Genomic DNA, 23,023 nt, shown 5'->3' on the forward strand with positions numbered 1-23,023 from the left:
AGAGAGTTTGCCTGCCACGAGGGAGGAACACCCTTATTGGATAGCTCAAGATAAGTAGAAAACAGTATATTTAGTACCTGAGTGCTATAGAAAGCGGACTTAAAGGGAACCTGTCGCCTGGATTCTGTGTATAGAGCTGAGGACATGGGTTGCTAGATGGCTGCTAGCACATCCGCAATACCCAGTCCCCATAGCTCTGTGTGCTTTTATTGTGTAAAAAAAACGATTTGATACATATGCAAATTAACCTGAGATGAATCCTGTCCCTGACTCATCTTACGTAGAAGACTCAGGTTAATTTGCATATGTATCAAATAGTTTTTTTTACACAATAAAAGCACACAGAGCTATGGGAACTGGATATTGCGGTAGTGCTAGCGGCCATCTAGCAACCCATGTCCTCAGCTCTATACACAAAATCCCGGCCATAGGTTCCCTTTAAAGTAAATCTAATTATTCTTCGCCTGTAAATCTAAAGTACTAGAGAACTCCTCAACTGACAATTGCCTAAACCTGATAAAAGAAATACTACTGAACCTATTTCTGAATCATCACTCAGGCCATACAAATGAACTGTATCTGTACTGACTACCTGAAGACAATTGATTCAGTAAATGTTCAACTGATTACAACCGACTCCTTATCATTTCTACTACTACACTTAACATTTGCACCTTGCGGTGCTGGTGTCACGAACACAGGGACCCAGCCACCAAAGTACCTTAAACACCTATACCATCAACTACACCTCAACTTCCATCTGGTGGGTGTTCCCTGCAAATAGCGAGTGCCCCGGAGGATTTAGTGCTGTCTTCCCCATCACTGTACTCCGACCGGGGGAGGCTCTGCTAACTGTGAACATGAACTACTACCCCCATCAGCCCACCGTCACCTCATGTGTTGCCCCTGCGGACCCGGTCGCTGCCAGTGATGAGCAGCAGCTGCAATATTCAAATTCGCTATATTTTACGAATATTTGGGTGAATATTCGTCATATATTTGAGAATTCGTGATCTCGTCATTATTTTCTTGATTGCAAAAATCTGAAATCGGAAAATTTGCGATAAAAATTTGCGATACGAATATTCGCAATCAACACTACTCCTAAAGTCAAAGACATTGCATCCTTATCATTGGCCCACAATCAAGAAGCAGTGAGGGATCATGGGTTCAGATTTTAAAAGAAAAAGTGAATATTCGCGAATGCGAATATATAGCACTGTATTTTAGATATTTGTGAATTCTCGAAGTGCCAGTATTCGCAATAAAAATTAGCGATTTGAATATTCGTGATCAACACTAGTCGCTGCATTAGCCCAAGACTCACCCAGAAACACCCACAGGTGGGCAGGGTTTTTGTTAGCCCAGCTCATTTTTTAGCCCTGGACAGCGCAAGGATTGTGTCTAAAAATCAGGGACGGTTCGGGCAAGTGCGGGACAGTTGGCAGCTATGCTGTTTACAGCACAGGATCTGCTAAGTGCAAATGGTAATTTTTGTGACAGCAATCAGCATGATCTTTAACTGGATGAATGAGCTCGTTCATTGGGTAATTGGCGGCACACTTGCATTTACAGGAATGGCAGATTCCCGCACCTGTAAAGGACTAGAACAGGTTGGAAGTCATATATTTAACATTGGTGGGAAATCTTTAATACTGGAGTGATACACCCTTGATGCAGCAGTACACGCTGATGTGGTAGTAGTACTGCACCGGAGAGCAGTGAAGCAAGCACCCTCCTCCTCCTGCTGAGTGACAGGCAGCATCACAGGGGGCGTGTCCTCGCTGACAGCCAGAACGCTTCCCGTAGACCTGCTGCTGCTGTGCACGGCTCCTGGACGAGAGGAGACGCTGGTAAAGGCACACATAGAGGGCAAGCGGTGCCATCTCTGCCCCGTGACACCCGTGGATGGGAAGCCTGGATATCCCCAGTGACACCCCATTTACTATTGGATTATCATTTACAGTGACAGCAGATGAGGATTTTCCCTGCAAGGTCAATGCTGGCGCTTCTGAGGGTAAGAGAAGCAGTGGGTGCCTTTGTTTCCATCAGGCTGGTGAAGGCTGTGTGCTCCAGGTAGTCCCTGCCAGTGATGGCTCCACAGGGGATTATGCAGCATCACATAGAGTGTAATTACAGGGCAGGGATAAAGCTGCTGCTGCTGATGACCTTTGCTGGATGCATCACTATGTGGCTGCATTCCTTATGTCTTCTCTGTGATAGAAAGTGCCAGCCAGGGCCATGGCTGCAGTGTGGATGGGTCCATGTCCACTGGGGTCCATCAGCTGCACTATATAAAGGGACACTCCTCATGGACTAGGACACAGGGAATGTATATTCTGCTTACAGGCTAGATAATCCCCTGGGGACAGCATTCTCTTATAGACTCTATACTAGATGTTGTCTAGAGGATTCATTGCCTGCTGTGTGTGAGGATTGCCTGCCCCTAGAATCCCCCCAAATCATGTCAAACTTAAAGGAACATACATGAAAGGGTCAGTGTCCCTAGGCTGTTCATGGTTGTCATGATGTGCCTCCAATTTACACCCAGGATGGGCTTCTTTCTGTCTCTTCACTTTGTGAAATTAGTTTTTTCTTTAATGTTGCATGTGTACAACACCCTAGGGTCAGATATGTGCGACATCAGTTTGGTGTGCCAAGAAAAAGGCATCAGGCTTATGGGTATGCTAATGAAGTAGTAGATAGACAGACAGAAATAGATAATAGGGTAGATAACTGATTAATAGATAGGAGATAGATAGATAGAGGAGATGGATAGATAGAAGATAGATAGATAGATAGATAGATAGATAGATAGATAGATAGATAGAGGATAGATAGAGGATAGATAGATAGAGGATAGATAGATGATAGATATATAGATAGATTAGATAAATAGATAATAGTAGATAGATAGAGGAGATGGATAGATAGATAGATAGATGATAGATAGATAGATAGATAATAGATAGATGATAGATAGATATAGGATATAAATAGAGGATAGATAGATAGATAATAGAGAATAGATAGATTAGATAAATAGATAATTGTAGATAGATAGATAGATAGAGGATAGATAGATATTAGATAGATAGATAGATAGATTAGATAAATATATAATAGTAGATAGATAAAGTAAAGATAGATAGATAATAGATTAGATAAATAGATAATAGTAGATAGAGGATAGATAGATAATAGATAGATAGATAATAGAAAGATGATAAATAGATAATAGATAGATAGATAATAGATGATAGCTATTGTACAGGTGTAGCGCAGCAGCTGTTCTGCATATATATATATATTACAGTGAGATTTATGCTTTGAATGACATCAGGCGTGCGGCCGGCTAGTATTATTTCCACTGGATCGGCAGCATGGTTAAGGAAGGTGTAGAGCAGTATATAGCACTGCTGGATTGTGGAGTTTTTCCATAGAAATACTCCAGTCCTATCTATTTATGTCTCTATGTCAATGATTGGTGTCCTCTGTGATGTACACGACCCCTGGATGACTGACAGTGATGTCATCTGCACCGGACGTCTAGGTACCAAGGCTAAATCTGTTATCTGGTCCTGCAGATGCCGTACAGTTATCGCGACGAACGTGATTATTCTATTATTACATTTACTTACATATTTCTAAACAGTTTGTACAAGGGATGGGATATCTTCAAGGAGATGAGGATTTGCAGCCCCCATGGTTGTCATACCCAGTCTGGCGTGGGTACAAGGTTGTTTTATATAACTGCGGGATCCATTACTAGATGTTCAGCCATCATGCCAGGTAATCTGGCCCTGGAGTAGCAAATGATAGCAGACAAGTCAACGCAGAATGCAGCCAAATGATTTAGATGATGACACATGTACTATCTGAAATTCTTAATAGTTTGACAAAGAGAAATAGGTCTCTGTATTTGTAGGCAGAAAGAAAATCTTTGCAAAAAGTGCAAGAGGCATGACATATAGCGGTGAATGTGAGACAAGAGGCTGGCAGTATGCAATATGTCATTTCATCATGGAACAATAATGCAGGAGACAGTTACCATGATGAAGAGCCAGCAGAAAAGAAGACTGCCGGTCCTTTCACTCCCCCATAGACCTCTGTCCGCACCTTCTGAATACAGAGGCAGCAGTTGCTCCTGGTCCCTGGTGCCCAGAGGACTATACAATCTTTGTGTGATACCTCATGTAGCTATACATATACTCCGTGTCCAGGACACAGGTTCATTAGGGGATGTCCAGAGCCTTCTTCTTTCCCCATGTGGCTGGACCTGTGGAGGGATGCATACTTACCTGCTCCCCACAGCTGGGTTCTAGCTCCTTTAGTACCCCACCCTTGCTGCCTAGCTCCACTCTTTGCCTGTCAAACATCCTGTTTGACGGGGGTCACGTAGCCACTGCAGCCACGTGTACATTGAACAATTGATTTTAATGGGTCCCTTGCACACACCGATAACACCTAGAAACAAAATACAGTTTTGTAACTCAGCCCTTATAATGTACCCTATTATATCATGATGTGATATACATTGTACCGCTTAGATCTGATGTACAGTCAAGTCACATTATTATGGCCTGGGAGTAAGGTCCTGGTAGGTTGTCACAGGTATCTGGAGCCATGCAGACTGCAATACATCCCACAGCTGCTGGAGGGAGCAAACACTATGATTGAGGTGGTCCCACAGATGCTCAGTTGACTTCAATTCTGGGGAATTATGGGCCCAGGGTAGTACTTGGAAATCTTGGTCGTGCTCTTCCAACCAGTGTCAGACATTTCTAGACATGGGACATGTCATATTGTCTTGTTGGAAGATCCTATCCTCCCCATGGAAGACAATCAGCATGTATGGGTGTACGTGATCTGCAAGGATTGATTTGTACCCAAATAAGTTGAGTGCCTTCTACATGGGTGAGTGGGCCCAGAGAGTACCACCAAAACATTCCCCAGACCATAATGCTGCCACCTCCAGCTTGTGTTCTTCCAGCAATGGTTGCATAGAGTGTATCTGATGTTTCTTACCTGACACATCAATGTTCACCCCTTCGATGAAGCAGAAAATGCAACTCATCGGAGAAGGCAACCCTTTACCAATCAGTAAAGGTCTACTTCTGATACAGCTATGAAGATAGGAGTCTTGTCTGATGATACAACTTAGTAGATAGGAGAGGTGCAGTGACCATCCATCTGCTTTGGAGCGCGATATAGTAGGGTTCACCAAACTGTTTGACACACTTCTGGTAGCCTCTAGTCCATTTTGCAGGTGAGCTGCTCCTGTAGCGTGTTGGTCCACCCTCACTCACCTTCATTGCTGATGTTCACCTCTCACATCAATGGCACCTGGTGCTCTGCAGTTTCCATGTCACTTATGCACAATGGTGCCGTATGTCCAGTCACGATAACACTTTCACCACAGCTGAATGTGAACAGTTCACAAACTGCCAGTTTCAGAAATACCGCCAATAATCATCCTGTTTTGCAACTCTGATAAATCTCCCCTTTTACACATGACTGCAATAAGGGGTATGTGTGCAGACAGCCTATCGCACACCTTATATACCCACCGAGCCAGCTCACATGACTTCACGAGCTATGCTCTGCCAACATCATAATAATGTGACTCAACTGTGCATTAAAATAAAGACACTGGGTACTGTATGGCCTCTTTCACAAGGGCGAGATTTCCGCACGGGTGCAATGCGTGAGGTGAACACTGAATCCGGACCCATTCATTTCTATGGGGCTGTGCACATGAGCGGTGATTTTCACGCATCACTTGTGCGTTGCGTGAAAATAGCAGCAAGCTCTATTTTGTGCATTTTTCACGCAACGCAGGCCCTATAGAAGTGAATTGGGCTGCGTGAAAATCGCAAGCATCCGCAAACATGGTTGCTAGGTGACGATCGGGATGGGGACCCGATTTTTATTATTTTCCCTTATAACATTGTTATAAGGGAAAATAATAACATTCTCAATACAGAATGCTTAGTAAAATGTGGATTGAGGGGTTAAAAATAAAAATAATTTAACTCGCCTTCTCCTCTTGATCTCGTAGTTGCCGATCTCTTCTTACTTCTTTAATCATGAGCTGCAGGCTAAAGGACCTGTGGTGACGTCACATCACATGGTCCAATCACATTGTCCATCACCGTGGTGATGGACTATGTGATTGGACCATGTGCTGAGCTCAGTGACGTCACCACAGGTACTGAAAAAAGAGCAGAGACCGGCAGCTATGAAGGAGGTGAGTTCATTTTTATAAAAAAATGTAACCCTCAATTGACCTTCTACTAAGCATTCTGTATTAAAGAATGCTATTATTTTCCCTTATAACCATGTTATAAGCGAAAGTAATAAAATATACACTACAACTAACCCAAACCCGAACTTCATTGAAGAAGTTCGGGTCTGGGTACCACATTCAGTTTTTTCTCACGCGCGTGCAAAACGCATTGCACTCGCGCGAAAAAAAAACTGAATCCCGGCCACGCACCCGCTTCCTATCCGACCCCAATCTGTAACGCCCATGTGAAAGAGACCTATAAGTAACCTTTTCTGCTGACATTTAGTATTCATCTATTTTTTGTCTATCCTAGTGAAGGACTAAGTCAGAAACGTTGTTGCAGTTAAAGTTGTAATTTGTATTCAATGGAACATAAACTGCAATAATAAAAATTTACGAATTTGCATCCAGTTGATCAAAGAATTCAGTGTACCATTATCTCCAGGCACAGGGGCTAGAACGCTCCCAGTATTCATTCACTGGTATAATATTTAGGTTTATTCTGTGTGTTGCGATGCATCTCATGGGTTGATGCAAGCTGTGGTTTCCTGTTATCCTCCCGTATGACAGAGACTTATGGGCTGGAGGTGATTGCAGCCTTAGCTTCCCCCTAATTACACCTCAGCGTACAATGTATGTAATTACAAAAATAAACATTTCATTCCTAGTTAAGAAATGAATATTTTATCTCCGTTTTAAGTTAAAGAAAACCAGTCACCAGGAAAAACAGTGCAATCTGCAGACAGCAGGGTATAGAGCAGGAGGAGCTGAGCAGACTGATATATAGATTTATATGGGCATACAGCGATAGTTATCAGTCACTGATAAGACCTCCCCTGAGTACAACTAAAGTCAGAAAATGCAGAGATATAAATGTATAAATCACAAGTTTTGCTGAATCTTTTCCCACAATACGATATATTAATCTGCTCAGCTCCTCCTGCTCTATAACATGCTGCCTGCAGATTGTAGTGCAATTTGTATTGTCATATATCAATATCAGATCGGTGGGGGTCTGACCCCCGGGCCCCCCGATCAGTTGCTTGAAGGAGCACTGCGTCCCCTTCAGTGCTTATCTGCACAGCGTCTACTTTGTAGCGGCGGTTCTGTGTTATTACAGCTTACTGTCCCATTCAAGTGAACCAACAGCTTTAAAAGGGGTTGTGCCAAGTTTTGAAATTATCCCCTATTATCCTCCTATATGGGGATAACTGATCGGTGGGGGTCCGACTGCTGGAAACCTAACTGATCCCGATAATCAGGTTCCCGTTTCCTAGATCTAATGGAATGTTAGGTCGGGCATAGGATAGGAGATAACTTTAAAACTTGGTGGAAGCCCTTTATTTTCACCGCACAACCACTACAAAGTAGACCGCATGCAGGTAAATATTAAAGGGGACGCAACGCTTGCTTCAGTATCATGAACACGGACACCTTCTTTAGAAATACTGATACAACTGAATTTGGGTAATGAGAGAAATCTAGTGTCCAAGGTTATATATACAGACGGTAAGCTCTCCATATACATCTGTAATCTCTGCCAAACCTTTAAAGGGCATCTGTCAGCAGATCTGTACCTATGACACTGGCTGACCTGTTACATGTGCGCTTGGCAGCTAAAGGCATTGGTGTTGGTTCCATGTTCATATATGCCCGCATTGCTGAAAAAAATGAAGTTTTAATATATGCAACGGGGGCGTTGCCATTGCACCTAAAGGCTCAGCTCTCTATGCAACTGCGGCACTTTCTGTTTTTTGATTGACAGGACCAGGCAGTGAAAACATCATCATGCCTGACTCTGTCAATTAAAAAGTGGAGAGGGCGCGGAGAAAGCAGAGCCTCTAGGTGTAATGACAACTCCCCCGTTGCTCCTAGAGGGTCATTTGCGTATAATAAAACTTCATTTTTCTCAGCAATGCAATGAAAATCTTATCAGCTGTATTCAGGATTATAACCTCTGACAAGCATAGCATAGGGGAGAAAAGAAAGCTCTTTAGCTCCGTGTTCTGAAGTAACTTGTCCTGCTGTGTGATTAGGACAGGTTTTGTGTGTACTGATAGGACGGCAGCCATTTTATTTCTCCTAATGATTGCTCTCAAGACTAAACAAGCTGTAAGGGGGCGCCGAAGGGGCACTCGGTCTCCCATCAGCCACAGACCTGCTGCTTAGCTACGGCCTAGTTCCCAGTGCGGCTTTGCTAGCTGGGAGGCTCCCTGCTCCTAGGTCTGCTTTGAGCGCCGAGCTGATCACTTGGTGATGGACTTGCCTGTCTGTCGGTCATGTGACGCTGGCCACGTCACATGACCCTCACTCCCCACTATAAACACAGGCAGCCTGCTGTCTACAGGTAACCTGTGATTTTGGTCCCTTAGGCTGTTTATTATTATTGTTATTTAGCTTACCTTTGGATTTGACCCTTGATCTGCTTCCTGACACCTCTTCTGCCTGCTCCCTGAACCTTGACGCTACCTCTCGGATTTTGACCTCAGCTTGCTTTTGGATTTTGTCTTTGCCTCTTCTCTTGTACTGACGTGACCTCCCGGATTTTGACCTCGGCCTGCTCTCGGATCTGTCTCTGTCTCCTCCCTCGTACTGTCGTGACCTCCTGGACTGACCCCGCTTGTTGACCCGCCTCGACCTTCGGTTTTTGGTGGTGCCTTGCTTGTTTCACCTCTCTGTCCGCTCGAGTGCTACCTCTCATTGGCTGTCCACTTCCCTGCTGTCTCTATCTCTCTGCTTGCACTTACTCAGGTCAGGGACTGTTGCCCAGTTGCGCCCCCTCACCTAGGGCGGGTGGTGCAAGTAGGCAGGGACAGGGGACCGGGTGGCAGCTCAGGGGGTGCACCTCCACTCTATCTTTATACCTGTGACGCTACCCTGTGACACAAGCCATTATAAATAATGAAAGGTATTTGGGAATATATTTATAATAAAGTAATATTTAAGTATTTTCAGTAATTTTCTTAATTCCCGGACAACCCTTTTAACACGGTCTACATTTAAGAAACGTATTGGTTCTGTTTTATGCCATATGCTCCCATAACAGAACAGCTGAGTAGTGACAGGGTTCACATGCTGATTATTGGAAATTGGCATAAGGAACTTGTCACCAAGTTCCCCTCCTAACCGGAGCCACAGCAACAGCATAGCAGGGACAGCACTGTGCAAATAGGATGCTTAGCATTCCTTGGTGAGAATTTCATTTTTAACTTGTGTTCATGCCTTAGTTCTTTAGTAGGTGTGCTCTAGTAAATACACAGTTGCACTTTTTTACTGTGTATCTGTTGATAAGACGTAGGTTTACAATGGTGGGATAACACAAAGCACACGTTTACATTAGAATAAAAGACGTTCTACTTGCATGCTATGTTACTTTAAAAAGGACCCGCTGCCCTGACATGTCTTTTAGGGCTCATGCACACAAGCGTATTTTCTTTAAGGGCCCGTTCCGTTTTTTTTGTGGACCATATTCGAAACCATTCATTTCAATGGGTCAGCAGAAAAAACTGAAGTTATTCTGTGTGCATTCTGTTTCCGTATATACGTTCCACAAAAAAATTGAACATGTCCTATTATTGTCCGCATTACGGACAAGGATAGTACTCTTCTATTAGGGGCCAGCTGTTCAGTTCCGCAAAACACGAAATGCACACGGACGTAATCCGTATTTTTTGCAGATCCATTTTTGCGGATCGCAAAATACATAGGCTTGTGTGCATGAGCCCTGAGTCGTAGTTTTCCCAATAATCGATCGGTTTTGGAGCATCTTTTTTCATAACTGTGGTGTTGCATTGCTATGTTGTTCCTCCTAGAATTTAATGAATACATTGACAAATTGGCTTTGCCATCTCTCTGGACCCTGGATTCTGTCAGTACTATATAAATGTAATAGTAACAGATTTAATCCTGTCTAAAACATAGACAGGTGACTCAGGCAATCTAAGGTGGCTCAGGCAGGCTAACAAATTTGATGCATGGCTTGTCTAAATTTGTAGCACCTATTGTTTGGCTTAGGCTACTTTCACACTTGCGTTGTTTTCTGGTATTGAGATCCGATGATCTCAATGCCAAAAATAAAAATGTTTCCGTTTAGTCCCATGCATCCATCCATTCTCAATGGAAAGTGATCAGTTCAGTATGCATCAGGATGTCTTCCATTCCCGCAGCGTTCCGTTTGGTGACCGGACACAAAACTGCTGTAAGCTGCAGTTTTGTGTCCGGTCATAAAAACGGGGGGAAAAAACTGATCTAGCAGTGAAAACAATGCAAGTCAATGGTGAACAGTTTTTTATGGAGCCTAAGGCTCTTATGCACACGACCGTGCCGTTTTTTGCGGTCCGCTAACCGCGGATCAGCAAATAATGGAAGCCGCCCGTGTGCCTTCCGCAATTTGCGGAACGGAACGGGCGGCCCATTGTAGACATGCCTATTCTTGTCCACAAAACGGACAACAATAGGACATGCTATATTTTTATTGCAGGGCCACGGAATTGATCAACGGATGTGGACAGCACACAAAGTGCTGTCCGCTTTTATTGCGGGCCCATTGAAGTGAATGGGTCAGCACTTGAGCCGCAAAAAATGCGGCTCGGATGTGGACCACAACAACGGTTGTGTGCATGAGGCCTAAAAACCCGGATCCGGTGACATTGGCACGTGTATTATGTCAGCCTGTTTAATAGTGAAAAATGTGGTGACAGAAACCCTTTAAAGAGGTTGGCCTCTTTCTAGTTACTGTTTTCCAATGTGTCTGTAAGATAATTATATGACATTTATTAATATTCAGTGACATTATACGACATTTACTAATATTCTAGAAATTCTGTACCATTTTCTATATTTTCTATGGTCTGCTCCCTTGTTTGCCAAGTCTTTTGTGCTGTCTACACAGAAGTCTTATCCAAAAAAAGGCTGCTGATGGAGGGTCATGTGACCAGAGAAATCCCCTCCATTTGAATACAGTGTGCCTGCCATCTGCAGTTGTACTGTTGGGAGGTTAGTGCTGGCGTAGTGTGTTTGAATGGAAGAGGCGGAGTGATGTGTCTGGTCACATGACCCTCCTTCAGCCGCCATCTTATGGACAGGATCTCTATGTGGACTGCAGACAAGATTTGCCTAAGAAGGGGACATGGCTTGTGAAATATAGCAAACGACACAGAATATCAACAAAGGCTGTATTAGTAAGTGCCATATAGTCATCTTACCTACAAGTAGCCAGCCCTGTCTGATAGTAGAACACATCTTGTGTGTTGTAGAAGAGCTTTTCCACATAGGACAAGACCTCTCCTACATCTACTAGATCTCCACGAACACCCCTACCCACTAGCCATGTTATTAGTGTGGGGAGATAGAAAAAATTACATGGGTTGTAAAATATATATTGCTATATATTTATATATACAGTACAGACCAAATGTTTGGACACCACCTTCTCATTCAAAGAGTTTTCTTTATTTTCATGACTATGAAAATTGTACATTCATACTGAAGGTATCAAAACTATGAATTAACACATGTGGAATTATATACATCAAGAGAATTCCAAGAGTGTGCAAAGCAGTAATCAAAGCAAAAGGTGGCTTCTTTGAAGAACATAGAATATGACATACAGTACAGACCAAAAGTTTGGACACACCTCATTCAAAGAGTTTTCTTTATTTTCATGACTAAAATTGTAGATTCACACTGAAGGCATCAAAACTATGAATTAACACATGTGGAATTATATTCATAACAAAAAAGTGTGAAACAACTGAAAATATGTCATATTCTAGGTTCTTCAAAGTAGCCACCTTTTGCTTTGATTACTGCTTTGCACACTCTTGGCATTCTCTTGATGAGCTTCAAGAGGTAGTCACCTGAAATGGTCTTCCAACAGTCTTGAAAGAGTTCCCAGAGATGCTTAGGACTTGTTGGTCCTTTTGCCTTCACTCTGCGGTCCAGCTCACCCCAAGCCATCTCGATTGGGTTCAGGTCCGGTGACTGTGGAGGCCAGGTCATCTGGCGCAGCACCCGATCACTCTCCTTCATGGTCAAATATCCCTTACACAGCCTGGAGGTGTGTTTGGGGTCATTGTCCTGTTAAAAATAAATGATGGTCTAACTAAACGCAAACCGGATGGAATAGCATGCCGCTGCAAGATGCTGTGGTAGCCATGCTGGTTCAGTATGCCTTCAATTTTGAATAAATCCCCAACAGTGTCACCAGCAAAGCACCCCCACACCATCACACCTCCTCCTCCATGCTTCACGGTGGGAACCAGGCATGTAAAGTCTATCCGTTCACCTTTTCTGTGTCGCACAAAGACACAGTGGTTGGAACCAAAGATCTCGAATTTGGACTCATCAGACCAAAGCACAGATTTCCACTGGTCTAATGTCCATTCCTTGTGTTCTTTAGCCTAAACAAGTCTCTTCTGCTTGTTACCTGTCCTTAGCAGTGCTTTCCTAGTAGATATTCTACCATGAAGGCCTGATTCACACAGTCTCCTCTTAACAGTTGTTCTAGAGATGTGTCTGCTGCTAGAACTCTGTGTGGCATTGACCTGGTCTCTAATCTGAGCTGCTGTTAACCTGCGTTTTTTGAGGCTGGTGACTCGGATGAACTTATCCTCCGCAGCAGAGGTGACCCTTGGTCTTCCTTTCCTGGGGCGGTCCACTTGTGAGCCAGTTTCTTTGTAGCGCTTGATGGTTTTTGTGACTGCACTTGGGGACACTTTCAAAGTTTTCCCAATTTTTCGGACTGACTGACCTTCATTTCTTAGAGTAATGATGGCCACTCGTTTTTCTTTACTTAGCTGCTTTTTTCTTGCCATAATACAAATTCTAACAGTCTATTCAGTAGGACTATCAGCTGTGTATCCACCTCACTTATCCACAACGCAACTGATGGCCCCAACCCCATTTATAAGGCAAGAAATCCCACTTATTAAACCTGACAGAGCACACCTGTGAAGGGAAAACCATTTCAGGTGACTACCTCTTGAAGCTTATCAAGAGAATGCCAAGAGTGTGCAAAGCAGTAATCAAAGCAAAAGGTGGCTACTTTGAAGAACTTAGAATATGACATATTTTCAGTTGTTTCACACTTTTTTGTTATGTATATAATTCCACATGTGTTAATTCATAGTTTTGATGCCTTCAGTGTGAATCTACAATTTTCATAGTCATGAAAATAAAGAAAACTCTTTGCATGAGAAGGTGTGTCGAAACTTTTGGTCTGTACTGTATATATATATATATATATATATACACACTCACCTAAAGAATTATTAGGAACACCTGTTCTATTTCTCATTAATGCAATTATCTAGTCAACCAATTACATGGCAGTTGCTTAAATGTATGTAGGGTTGTGGTCCTGGTCAAGACAATCTCCTGAACTCCAAACTGAATGTCAGATTGGGAAAGAAAGGTGATTTAAGCAATTTTGAGCGTGGCATGGTTGTTGGTGTCAGACGGGCCGGTCTGAGTATTTCACAATCTGCTCAGTTACTGGGATTTTCACGCACAACCATTTCTAGGGTTTACAAAGAATGGTGTGAAAAGGGAAAAACATCCAGTATGCGGCAGTCCTGTGGGCGAAAATGCCTTGTTGATGCTAGAGGTCAGAGGAGAATGGGCCGACTGATTCAAGCTGATAGAAGAGCAACGTTGACTGAAATAACCACTCGTTACAACCGAGGTATGCAGCAAAGCATTTGTGAAGCCACAACACGCACAACCTTGAGGCGGATGGGCTACAACAGCAGAAGATCCCACCGGGTACCACTCATCTCCACTACAAATAGGAAAAAGAGGCTACAATTTGCACGAGCTCACCAAAATTGGACTGTTGAAGACTGGAAAAATGTTGCCTGGTCTGATGAGTCTCGATTTCTGTTGAGACATTCAAATGGTAGAGTCCGAATTTGGCCATCCCTAATGACCACCATGTACCCATCCTCTAATGGCTACTTCCAGCAGGATAATGCACCATGTCACAAAGCTCGAATCATTTCAAATTGGTTTCTTGAACATGACAATGAGTTCACTGTACTAAAATGGCCCCCACAGTCACCAGATCTCAACCCAATAGAGCATCTTTGGGATGTGGCGGAACGGGAGCTTCGTGCCCTGGATGTGCATCCCTCAAATCTCCATCAACTGCTATCCTATCAATATGGGCCAACATTTCTAAAGAATGCTATCAGCACCCTGTTGAATCAATGCCACGTAGAATTAAGGCAGTTCTGATTCTTTAGGTGAGTGTGTATATATATATATATATATATATATATATATATTTATTAATATTTTATATATATATATATATATATATTTATATAATACATTTTTTTTTTTCAATATATTTGCGGCAAAGTGACCAACTGACTCTGATAACCACTCCTTGTTTTGTTGCAGTTTATTAATAATCTGTAATTTACAAATGTACAATTTGTCTTTTATAGTACACTTTGAGACACTTTTTTTAGATCACCGTATTTTACATTAACATTTATTAAACACAATAAGGTGTTTTCATGTATAAACTCGGCAGGAACAGACTTTGAAGTGTTGGTTGTCACTTGAAATCTGTCTGGTTTGGTAAAAACCTAAAGGTATTGACAGCAGAGTGGCTATTCGCTGTTGGAAGCCAGTGTGATTTCAATTATTAGCTTCAACTCGCTCTAGAAAGGGATTTAACATCTGAGAAATAAATGTCTGGCACCCAGGCTGGCAATTTTGCAGAAAAAAAATCTCTTTTTATAAGAGCTTAGAGAGGTGTTAGATGTGATTGACGCAGATCATTTGTCAATTTCTAAGCCTTTTCCTGATGGATGAAGGGGTATTAACCCTTTCATGACCAAGGGTCATTGATGCCCTAGTGTCCAGATTAAAATTTACAAATCTGACATGCGTCACTTTATGTGGTAATAGCTTTGGGACACTTTTACTTATCCAAGCCATTCTGAGATTGTTTTCTCGTGACATATTGTGCTTCATGATAGTCATATATTTGAGTCAATATATTTCACCTTTATTTATGAAAAAATCCAAAATGTACCCAAAATTTAGAAAAATTCTAAATTTTCCAAATTTCTATTTCTCTGCTTCTAAAACAGAAAGTGATACCTAATAAAATATTTATTACTTAACATTCCCCATATATCTACTTTATGTCGGCATCATTTTGGAAATGTCATTTTATTTTTTTAGGATGTTAGAAAGCTTAGACGTTTAGGAGCAATTCTTAAAATTTTTAAGAACATTTCCAAAATCCACTTTTTAAGGACCAGTTCAGGTCTGAAGTCACTTTGTGGGGCCTACATACAAACCGGATTCCCAAAAAGTTGGGACACTAAACAAATTGTGAATAAAAACTGAATGCAATGATGTGGAGATGGCAAATGTCAATATTTTATTTGTAATAGAATGTAGATGACAGATCAAACGTTTAATCCGAGTAAATGTATCATTTTAAAGGAAAAATACGTTGATTCAAATTTTCACAGTGTCAACAAATCCCCAAAAAGTTGGGACAAGTAGCAATAAGGCTGGAAAAAGCAAATTTGAGCATAACGAAGAGCTGGAAGACCAATTAACACTAATTAGGTCAATTGGCAACATGATTGGGTATAAAAAGAGCTTTTCAGAGTGGCAGTGTCTCTCAGAAGCCAAGATGGGTAGAGGATCACCAATTCCCACAATGTTGCGCAGAAAGATAGTGGAGCAATATCAGAAAGATGTTACCCAGCGAAATATTGCAAAGACTTTGCATCTATCATCATCAACTGTGCATAACATCATCCGAAGATTCAGAGAATCTGGAACAATCTCTGTGCATAAGGGTCAAGGCCGTAAAACCATACTGGATGCCCGTGATCTCCGGGCCATTAAACGACACTGCACCACAAACAGGAATGCTACTGTAAAGGAAATCACAGAATGGGCTCAGGAATACTTCCAGAAACCATTGTCAGTGAACACAATCCACCGTGCCATCCGCCGTTGCCAGCTGAAACTCTACAGTGCAAAGAAGAAGCCATTTATAAGCAAGATCCACAAGCTCAGGCGTTTTCACTGGGCCAGAGATCATTTAAAATGGAGTATGGCAAAATGGAAGACTGTTCTGTGGTCAGACGAGTTACGATTCGAAGTTCTTTTTGGAAATCTGTGACGCCATGTCATCCGGACCAAAGAGGACAAGGACAACCCAAGTTGTTATCAACGCTCAGTTCAGAAGCCTGCATCTCTGATGGTATGGGGTTGCATGAGTGCGTGTGGCATGGGCAGCTTGCATGTCTGGAAAGGCACCATCAATGCAGAAAAATATATTCAGGTTCTAGAACAACATATGCTCCCATCCAGACGTCATCTCTTTCAGGGAAGACCCTGCATTTTTCAACAAGATAATGCCAGACCACATTCTGCATCAATCACAACATCATGGCTGCGTAGGAGAAGGATCCGGGTACTGAAATGGCCAGTCTACAGTCCAGATCTTTCACCTATACAGAACATTTGGCGCATCATAAAGAGGAAGGTGCAGCAAAGAAGGCCCAAGACGATTGAACAGTTAGAGGCCTGTATTAGACAAGAATGAGAGAGCATTCCTATTTCTAAACTTGAGAAACTGGTCTCCTCGGTCCCCAGACGTCTGTTGAGTGTTGTAAGAAGAAGGGGAGATGCCACACAGTGGTGAAAATGGCCTTGTCCCAACTTTTTGGGGATTTGTTGACACCATGAAATTCTGATTCAACATATTTTTCCCTTAAAATGGTACATTTTCTCAGTTTAAACTTTTGTTCCGTGATTTATGTTCTATTCTGAATAAAATATTAGAAGTTGGCACCTCCACATCATTGCATTCAGTTTTTATTCACGATTTGTATAGTGTCCCAACTTTTTTGGAATCCAGTTTGTAGTAGACACCCCCATAAATGACCTCATTGTAGAAACTACACCCCTCAAGTTTCTCGAAACTGATTTGGACTGCATCAGGAGATGAGCGCAGGAGATGAGCGGCAGGTGGACACAAGGGGGGGCTTGGCGCACAGAACGGGGGGCACAGATGGGGGGTGCACAAGGACATTATCTGATTTCAGGCTCTGATCTGCAGAACGCAGATCACAGCCTAAAACCGGCATTTTAACACTGCAGCAATCTGATTGGTTAACCAATCGAATCAATTGCCGGCAAGGGGCCACTCTGATTGGTCCCTTGCCGGCATTAGTGCACTGTATGCTGTCCATGACAGCAGCAGAGCAGGGGCAGAAGCTTTAATCCAAGCGCTTTGCAGCGCTTGGATTAAAGAGCTGGCTTGACGTTTATAGACGTGATAGCTGCACGGGGCATGTGCAAATATCACATATATAAACGTATTGCAGTTGTTAAGGGGTTAAGACGAGACTTACGGTATATGAACAGATTTCAAAACCTAAAATCATGTCAGGGGATATAACGCTATGTGTGTTTCATGTAAAGGGACACTTCCATCAGAAAAGGTTTTCTAACTCATTATTGATAGAAAACTATTTTTTAAAGATTTTTTTTGCCGTTTTTCTTTTTTAATTTTGGCAGTACTATACCATTGAAAATTAAAAACAAAATACTTGACTTCTGTAGCAGTCAGCACAGAGAGCTACAACTCCTTGGTACAGAGGTAATCCAATGTTAAAGTCCCTTTACACAGGATAATTTAGCAGGCGATTGTTGGGAAGAAAACATTCCTTCCTGAAAATTGTCTGCTCATCAGTGAAGGAGTAGTAAATGCAGTGATCTCCTCCACAGTATGGGAAGGTGTGATCGCTAATGCCTTCGCTCGTTCCCATACAGAATTATTATTTTCCAGCAGCAGAGTGCTGTTAAAAAAGCACAATATGCGTCCAGCAAACAACGATTTAGGTACCTGCACGTACAGGCATAATACCCGACGAACAAGCTTTTACTCGTTCATCAGGTAATTAGCGGCACCTTTAGACCGCTAGATAATTGATAACAATTGATCGCTCATTTGTGATTATCTGAAGGATTCTCGGCCTGTGTAAAGGGGCCTATATTTTACAGCTGCTGGGAGAGAAAGATGTTATCTGTTAGTAAAATAGTAGATTAGTAGGTTTGAGATAGCAGTATAATAGCTACATAAAGATGTGTACATAACTTGTCAGTGTAATGTGTGATGCTCTAATTGAGTCACTCATCCCCATTCCCTCTGTCTGGCCGCAGTGAATGGTGTGACTGAGAAAGTCAAACAAGGCTGTTTTGCTGTATTAAAAGAAGAAGGAAGTTAAAGGGGTTGTCCAGGACTTTACAAGTGATGGCTTATCCTCACTATATAGGCTATGAGTATCTAATCGGTCGGCGTCCGACACCTCTCACCCCACGGATCAGCTGTTCTGCAGTGGCTCTGGTGCCGAAACTACACAGGTCTGTCCATTGTGCCAAAGATGGAGCTGATTACTGCAGCACTGTTCATATTGCAGTATTTAGAAGCAGTGCTGCAGTAACCAGCTCTGTCCACCACACAGTGAATGGAACTGTGCATTTCCAGCGCTGGAGCTACTGCAGAACACCTGTCTGGTGGGGGTTCTGGGTGTTGGACCCCAGCCAGTCAGATACTCCTGGCTTATATTGAGGATAGGTCATCACTTGTAAACTCCTTGCCAACTCTTTTAAGAACTACGACAGCAAGTAGAATACCTGAAGAGAATGTAAAAAAATTATAACCAGAAAACCAACCACTAGTTTTTTTGTAAAACAAATAATGTCGAATATTCACAGGCTGTTAATATGTAATAAAAAAATTACGGTAGTGTCCCCTTGATAAAGAATACTCTTTAAATTGAATACATATCTTCATAGTATCAATACACTCTATACAGTGTATATTATAAGAAGGGAAGAGAAACATAAAAGCTGTAAATAATTGATCATGTGAAAGCAAAACAAAGACACAAAAAATAAAACATCAGTCAACTGAAAGGCAAACCTTAGAGGATCATCTGGCAGTGGTTTGGATTTCACGGCTGTTGAACTTTAGAAATATGCTTTTATATTGGTATATTTGTGATGGATTATTTATGATGTGTGTTTTTGTTGAAGAAGCCAAGCATTGATTAAAGCCTAACTCAAAGTCTAGACACTCAAATGTGACTACAGTTGACCACAATATTCCACTCCCTACCCATAGTTATATTGACTTGAAGGTCAATGGGAATAACCTACTAGTTTGTTAAAGGTGCTCTCCAGGATTTACATATTGATGATCTTCAGGATAGGTCACCAATATGAGATCGTCAGGGGTTCATCTCCCAGCACACCCATCGATCAGCTGTTTGAGGAAGTGTCAGAGCTCCTGTGAGCATGATGGCCTCCTCGCAACTGACCAAGCACAGCGTTGTACGTTGTATAGCAGCTCTGCTTGGCATTGCAGCTCAGCCTGAATCACTTGACTGGAGCTGAGCTGTGCCTAGGCATATGACTGATGAGTGTGATGTCACTGGCCTAGGAAAGGCTGCAAGAAGGCCATGGCATTCGTAGGAGTACCACAGCCTACTCAAACAGCTGATCGCCTGGCTGTCAGACCCCCACCGATCAGTTACTAATGGCCAATCCATAGAATAGGTAATCAGTTAAAAAGTTGAAGCACCGCAGCCTCCTCATACAGCTGATCGTCGGGGTACTGGGATGATATGACATCAATATGTAAATGCCAGAGAACCCCTTTTAGGGTTCATGCACAAATCCGTAGTGTATTGCAGATCTGTAAATTGCAGATCCACAATACACCCGGCCGGCACCCCCCATGGAACTGCCTATTCTTGTCCGCAATTGCGGACAAGAATAGGACATGTTCTATTTTTTTGCAGAGCCGCGGCCCGGAAGATTGGGCTGAAGCCTGAAAGTTCGGGGCCGCGCTCCGGAAATGTGGATACGGAGAGCACATAGTGTTCTCTCTGCATCTCTTCCGGCCCTATAGAGAATAAATGGGTCCGCACCCGTTCCCAATATTGCGGAACGGATGCAGACCCATTTGCAGACGTGTAAATGGACCCTAATTCACGAAAATAGAATGAGTATATTTCTTTATGTCATTGGTAAGCAAAGCTGTTGTACAGTGTGGTAATCCCTCCAAAAACTCCATATACCACAACTTCAGGGACCTATATTTACATGGGAAAGGGTTATTGGGTTTATCTATTCAATATTCCGTTTTTAAAAGGTCCACATTAATTTGTTATTGCATTAGATCTATAGCATGTGGTAGAATATCACTTTTGTGATTGGTTTTAAAATTCTCCACCGTTTGTCTTCTGCAGCCTGCAGGTTTTCACACACAAGCTGATCAGTATTGTTCAAAGTAAATCCAAGTAAAATAAACTTAAAAATATCAGTGTAAAAGATCATTCAGGAGAGTGGAGAGAAGGGCTACAGAAGGAGCCCAGAAAAAACTTGTCTGTCCATAACTTTTAAAAAGTTTGTAACAATATATAAACGTATTCCCTATCTGTAACATAGGAAATAATTGTGTGATTGCTGGGGACTCCCGCTGCTGTACTTTGCTATCTTGACAGTCCAATAAAAAATGAATAGAACAGCAGTGTGCGTACATGACCACCGCTCCATTCAACTCAGAGTCTTTGTTCTCGCAATCAGTTGAGGTCTAACATTCATAGATTATGTTGTTTATATCTCTGTTTAAACCCTTTAAAAGGGTTATCCCATAATTTCTGTAAAAAATTAAAATTATCTAGTACATGACAATACCTTTATAAATAAGCTAGAATCAGCTGCATCCAGAGATCTCCCCATTCATTGCTCTTCTAGATTTTTATCAAGTTGGCAGCTCAAGGGGAGGGTCTTTTCTGCTGCAGCTCAGGGGGCGTGTCCATGCTCTCCCTATCACAGCTCAGGAGGCAGATGAAGTATGAAACTGAGCATGTGCGACCATCTCAGTGAGCAGGACAAAGACATAAGGAAATAAGTGACACTATACAAATACATTTTATTGAAAAACTCAGTGGCTATACAAGTTTTTTCGTTACATGCATTACAAAAGTATTCGGATCTAGGTGCTGGTTTGAAAACTGTAGAATATCTTTTGTGGTACAACCACTTTAATTAAGGTTTTAGGTTTATACATAAAAAGCAGTTCTTATCACAAGTTGCATAAAGCATCTTGTAGTTGGTAAAGCTGATCTTATATATTGCTTCCTAAACATTTTGTATTCTGTTGCAGCTTTCGTGTGATATCCCCTTAAAGAGCATCTGTCCCCACGATCAGCCCTAATAAAGGACCATTATACCATAAAAAAAAAAAAAGAAAATAAAGCATAACCTGCTAAGGAAAGTTTGTCTTTACCTCTTTCTGCTTGGACATCTTCAAACTGTCACAGAAAGCAGTTTTAGGAGATTTCCTGCAGTCACGCAAGTCTCTTGTTGCTCCCAGCCTCTCCATCTTCAGCTGGAGAGAGGCTGTTATCAAGACAGAGGCTAGAATGGAGTTGGTAAAAGGAGGTGTGATGTCACTGATCACAGATGCTAATATATGAAATAATTGTTGTGTAATGCCTGTACCACCCAAATAATTGTTACCATTACCAAAACCCTCATTGTGGCACAGCCACCACCTCTACAATCTATTGCTGTTTCTGGCTAAGGTGTAGGGGTAGGGGTTAGGGTTAGGGTTCAGCTTAGATTACTGACTCCAGAGGGAGCACCTCTGTCTAAGAGCTGTATTACACTATGTGATCAAGCAGACGATTGTCTGGAAGGAAGAGTTCCTTCCTAGCACTCACCTGCTCGTCAGCGGTTTTTAAAACTAAAAATCATGCCGTCTTTGCACTGGCCACTATGTCTAATAATTGGCGTCACTTCTAGGTTTGTACAGATCACTTTACTGCAGTTAACTCATTCTAATCCTGCCTGTAATTATATCACCTCTGTGTATAGAGAAGACAGGATCCACCATGCACAATAGGTGGTTGTCACATTCTTCCCTTGTACAATGACCTCTGCACAGGTCACAGAACATGCCTAGAAAAGTCTCCCATAGAAATCAATGAGGTCCCCTCCTGTCCATTGTGTCTATGGCCCATGGGGCTGCCGTAAAGCAATTGTTTTAACACTGTGTAAATACTGTTAAGAACAGCTTAGGCAAGATGGCTGCGCCCATGATAATGTTCAGGAGCTAAAAAAATAAAATAATCTACAATCAAAAAATTAAAACAGATTAGAAAAAAAGGAGATGTATTACTATGTAGTTTTAACTGGCACATGGTGACACATTTCCTTTAAGGTGGAGCTTTGAGGCAAACGGTAGTAGCTGGACAAAGAGGTTAAAGAATGGCTTCCTAAAGATAGGTATGACTGTTGTATAAAAAAGGTAAATGAGGTGCACAGGAACACACAAGGACCAACCAGAGGTGGACTCACCCAGTCCACTAAAATAACGTGAAACTTGTGATACATGAACTGGGCACTCTCAGGATATAGGGATCAGACCAGGGGCGTCGCTAGGTTAAAACATTCGGGGCCTGGGCCCCGGATGTTTTGTCCCATGCCCCGAATGTCCTGCCTGCCTGCTAGATGCAACTGTATTGCCGTACACAGAACGGCAAATACAATTGAATCTTATACTGGGAACAGGCGAAGGACCTTTGGTGACATCACAGGTCATGTGATCAGCAAAACAGGCTGTGATAGGATGACCTGGATGATGTCACCATCCAGGTCATCCTATCACAGCCTGTT

The 23,023-nt window shown here is 42.3% G+C and overlaps 1 protein-coding gene across 1 annotated transcript in view; it reads left to right on the plus strand.

The window, feature by feature from the left end:
• Window positions 1–1,838: 1,838 nt before the first annotated feature.
• The window catches only part of GPRIN3 (GPRIN family member 3), a 172,984-nt gene continuing 151,799 nt past the window's right edge, over window positions 1,839–23,023 (plus strand). Inside the window, exon 1 of the mRNA XM_044276932.1 lies at window positions 1,839–2,017. The gene's annotated coding sequence lies outside the window, so the exon portion shown is untranslated. The remainder of the gene's footprint in view (window positions 2,018–23,023) is intronic.

Source organism: Bufo gargarizans, chromosome 1 (assembly GCF_014858855.1).
Source record: "Bufo gargarizans isolate SCDJY-AF-19 chromosome 1, ASM1485885v1, whole genome shotgun sequence".
Taxonomy (NCBI): Eukaryota; Metazoa; Chordata; class Amphibia; order Anura; family Bufonidae; genus Bufo; species Bufo gargarizans.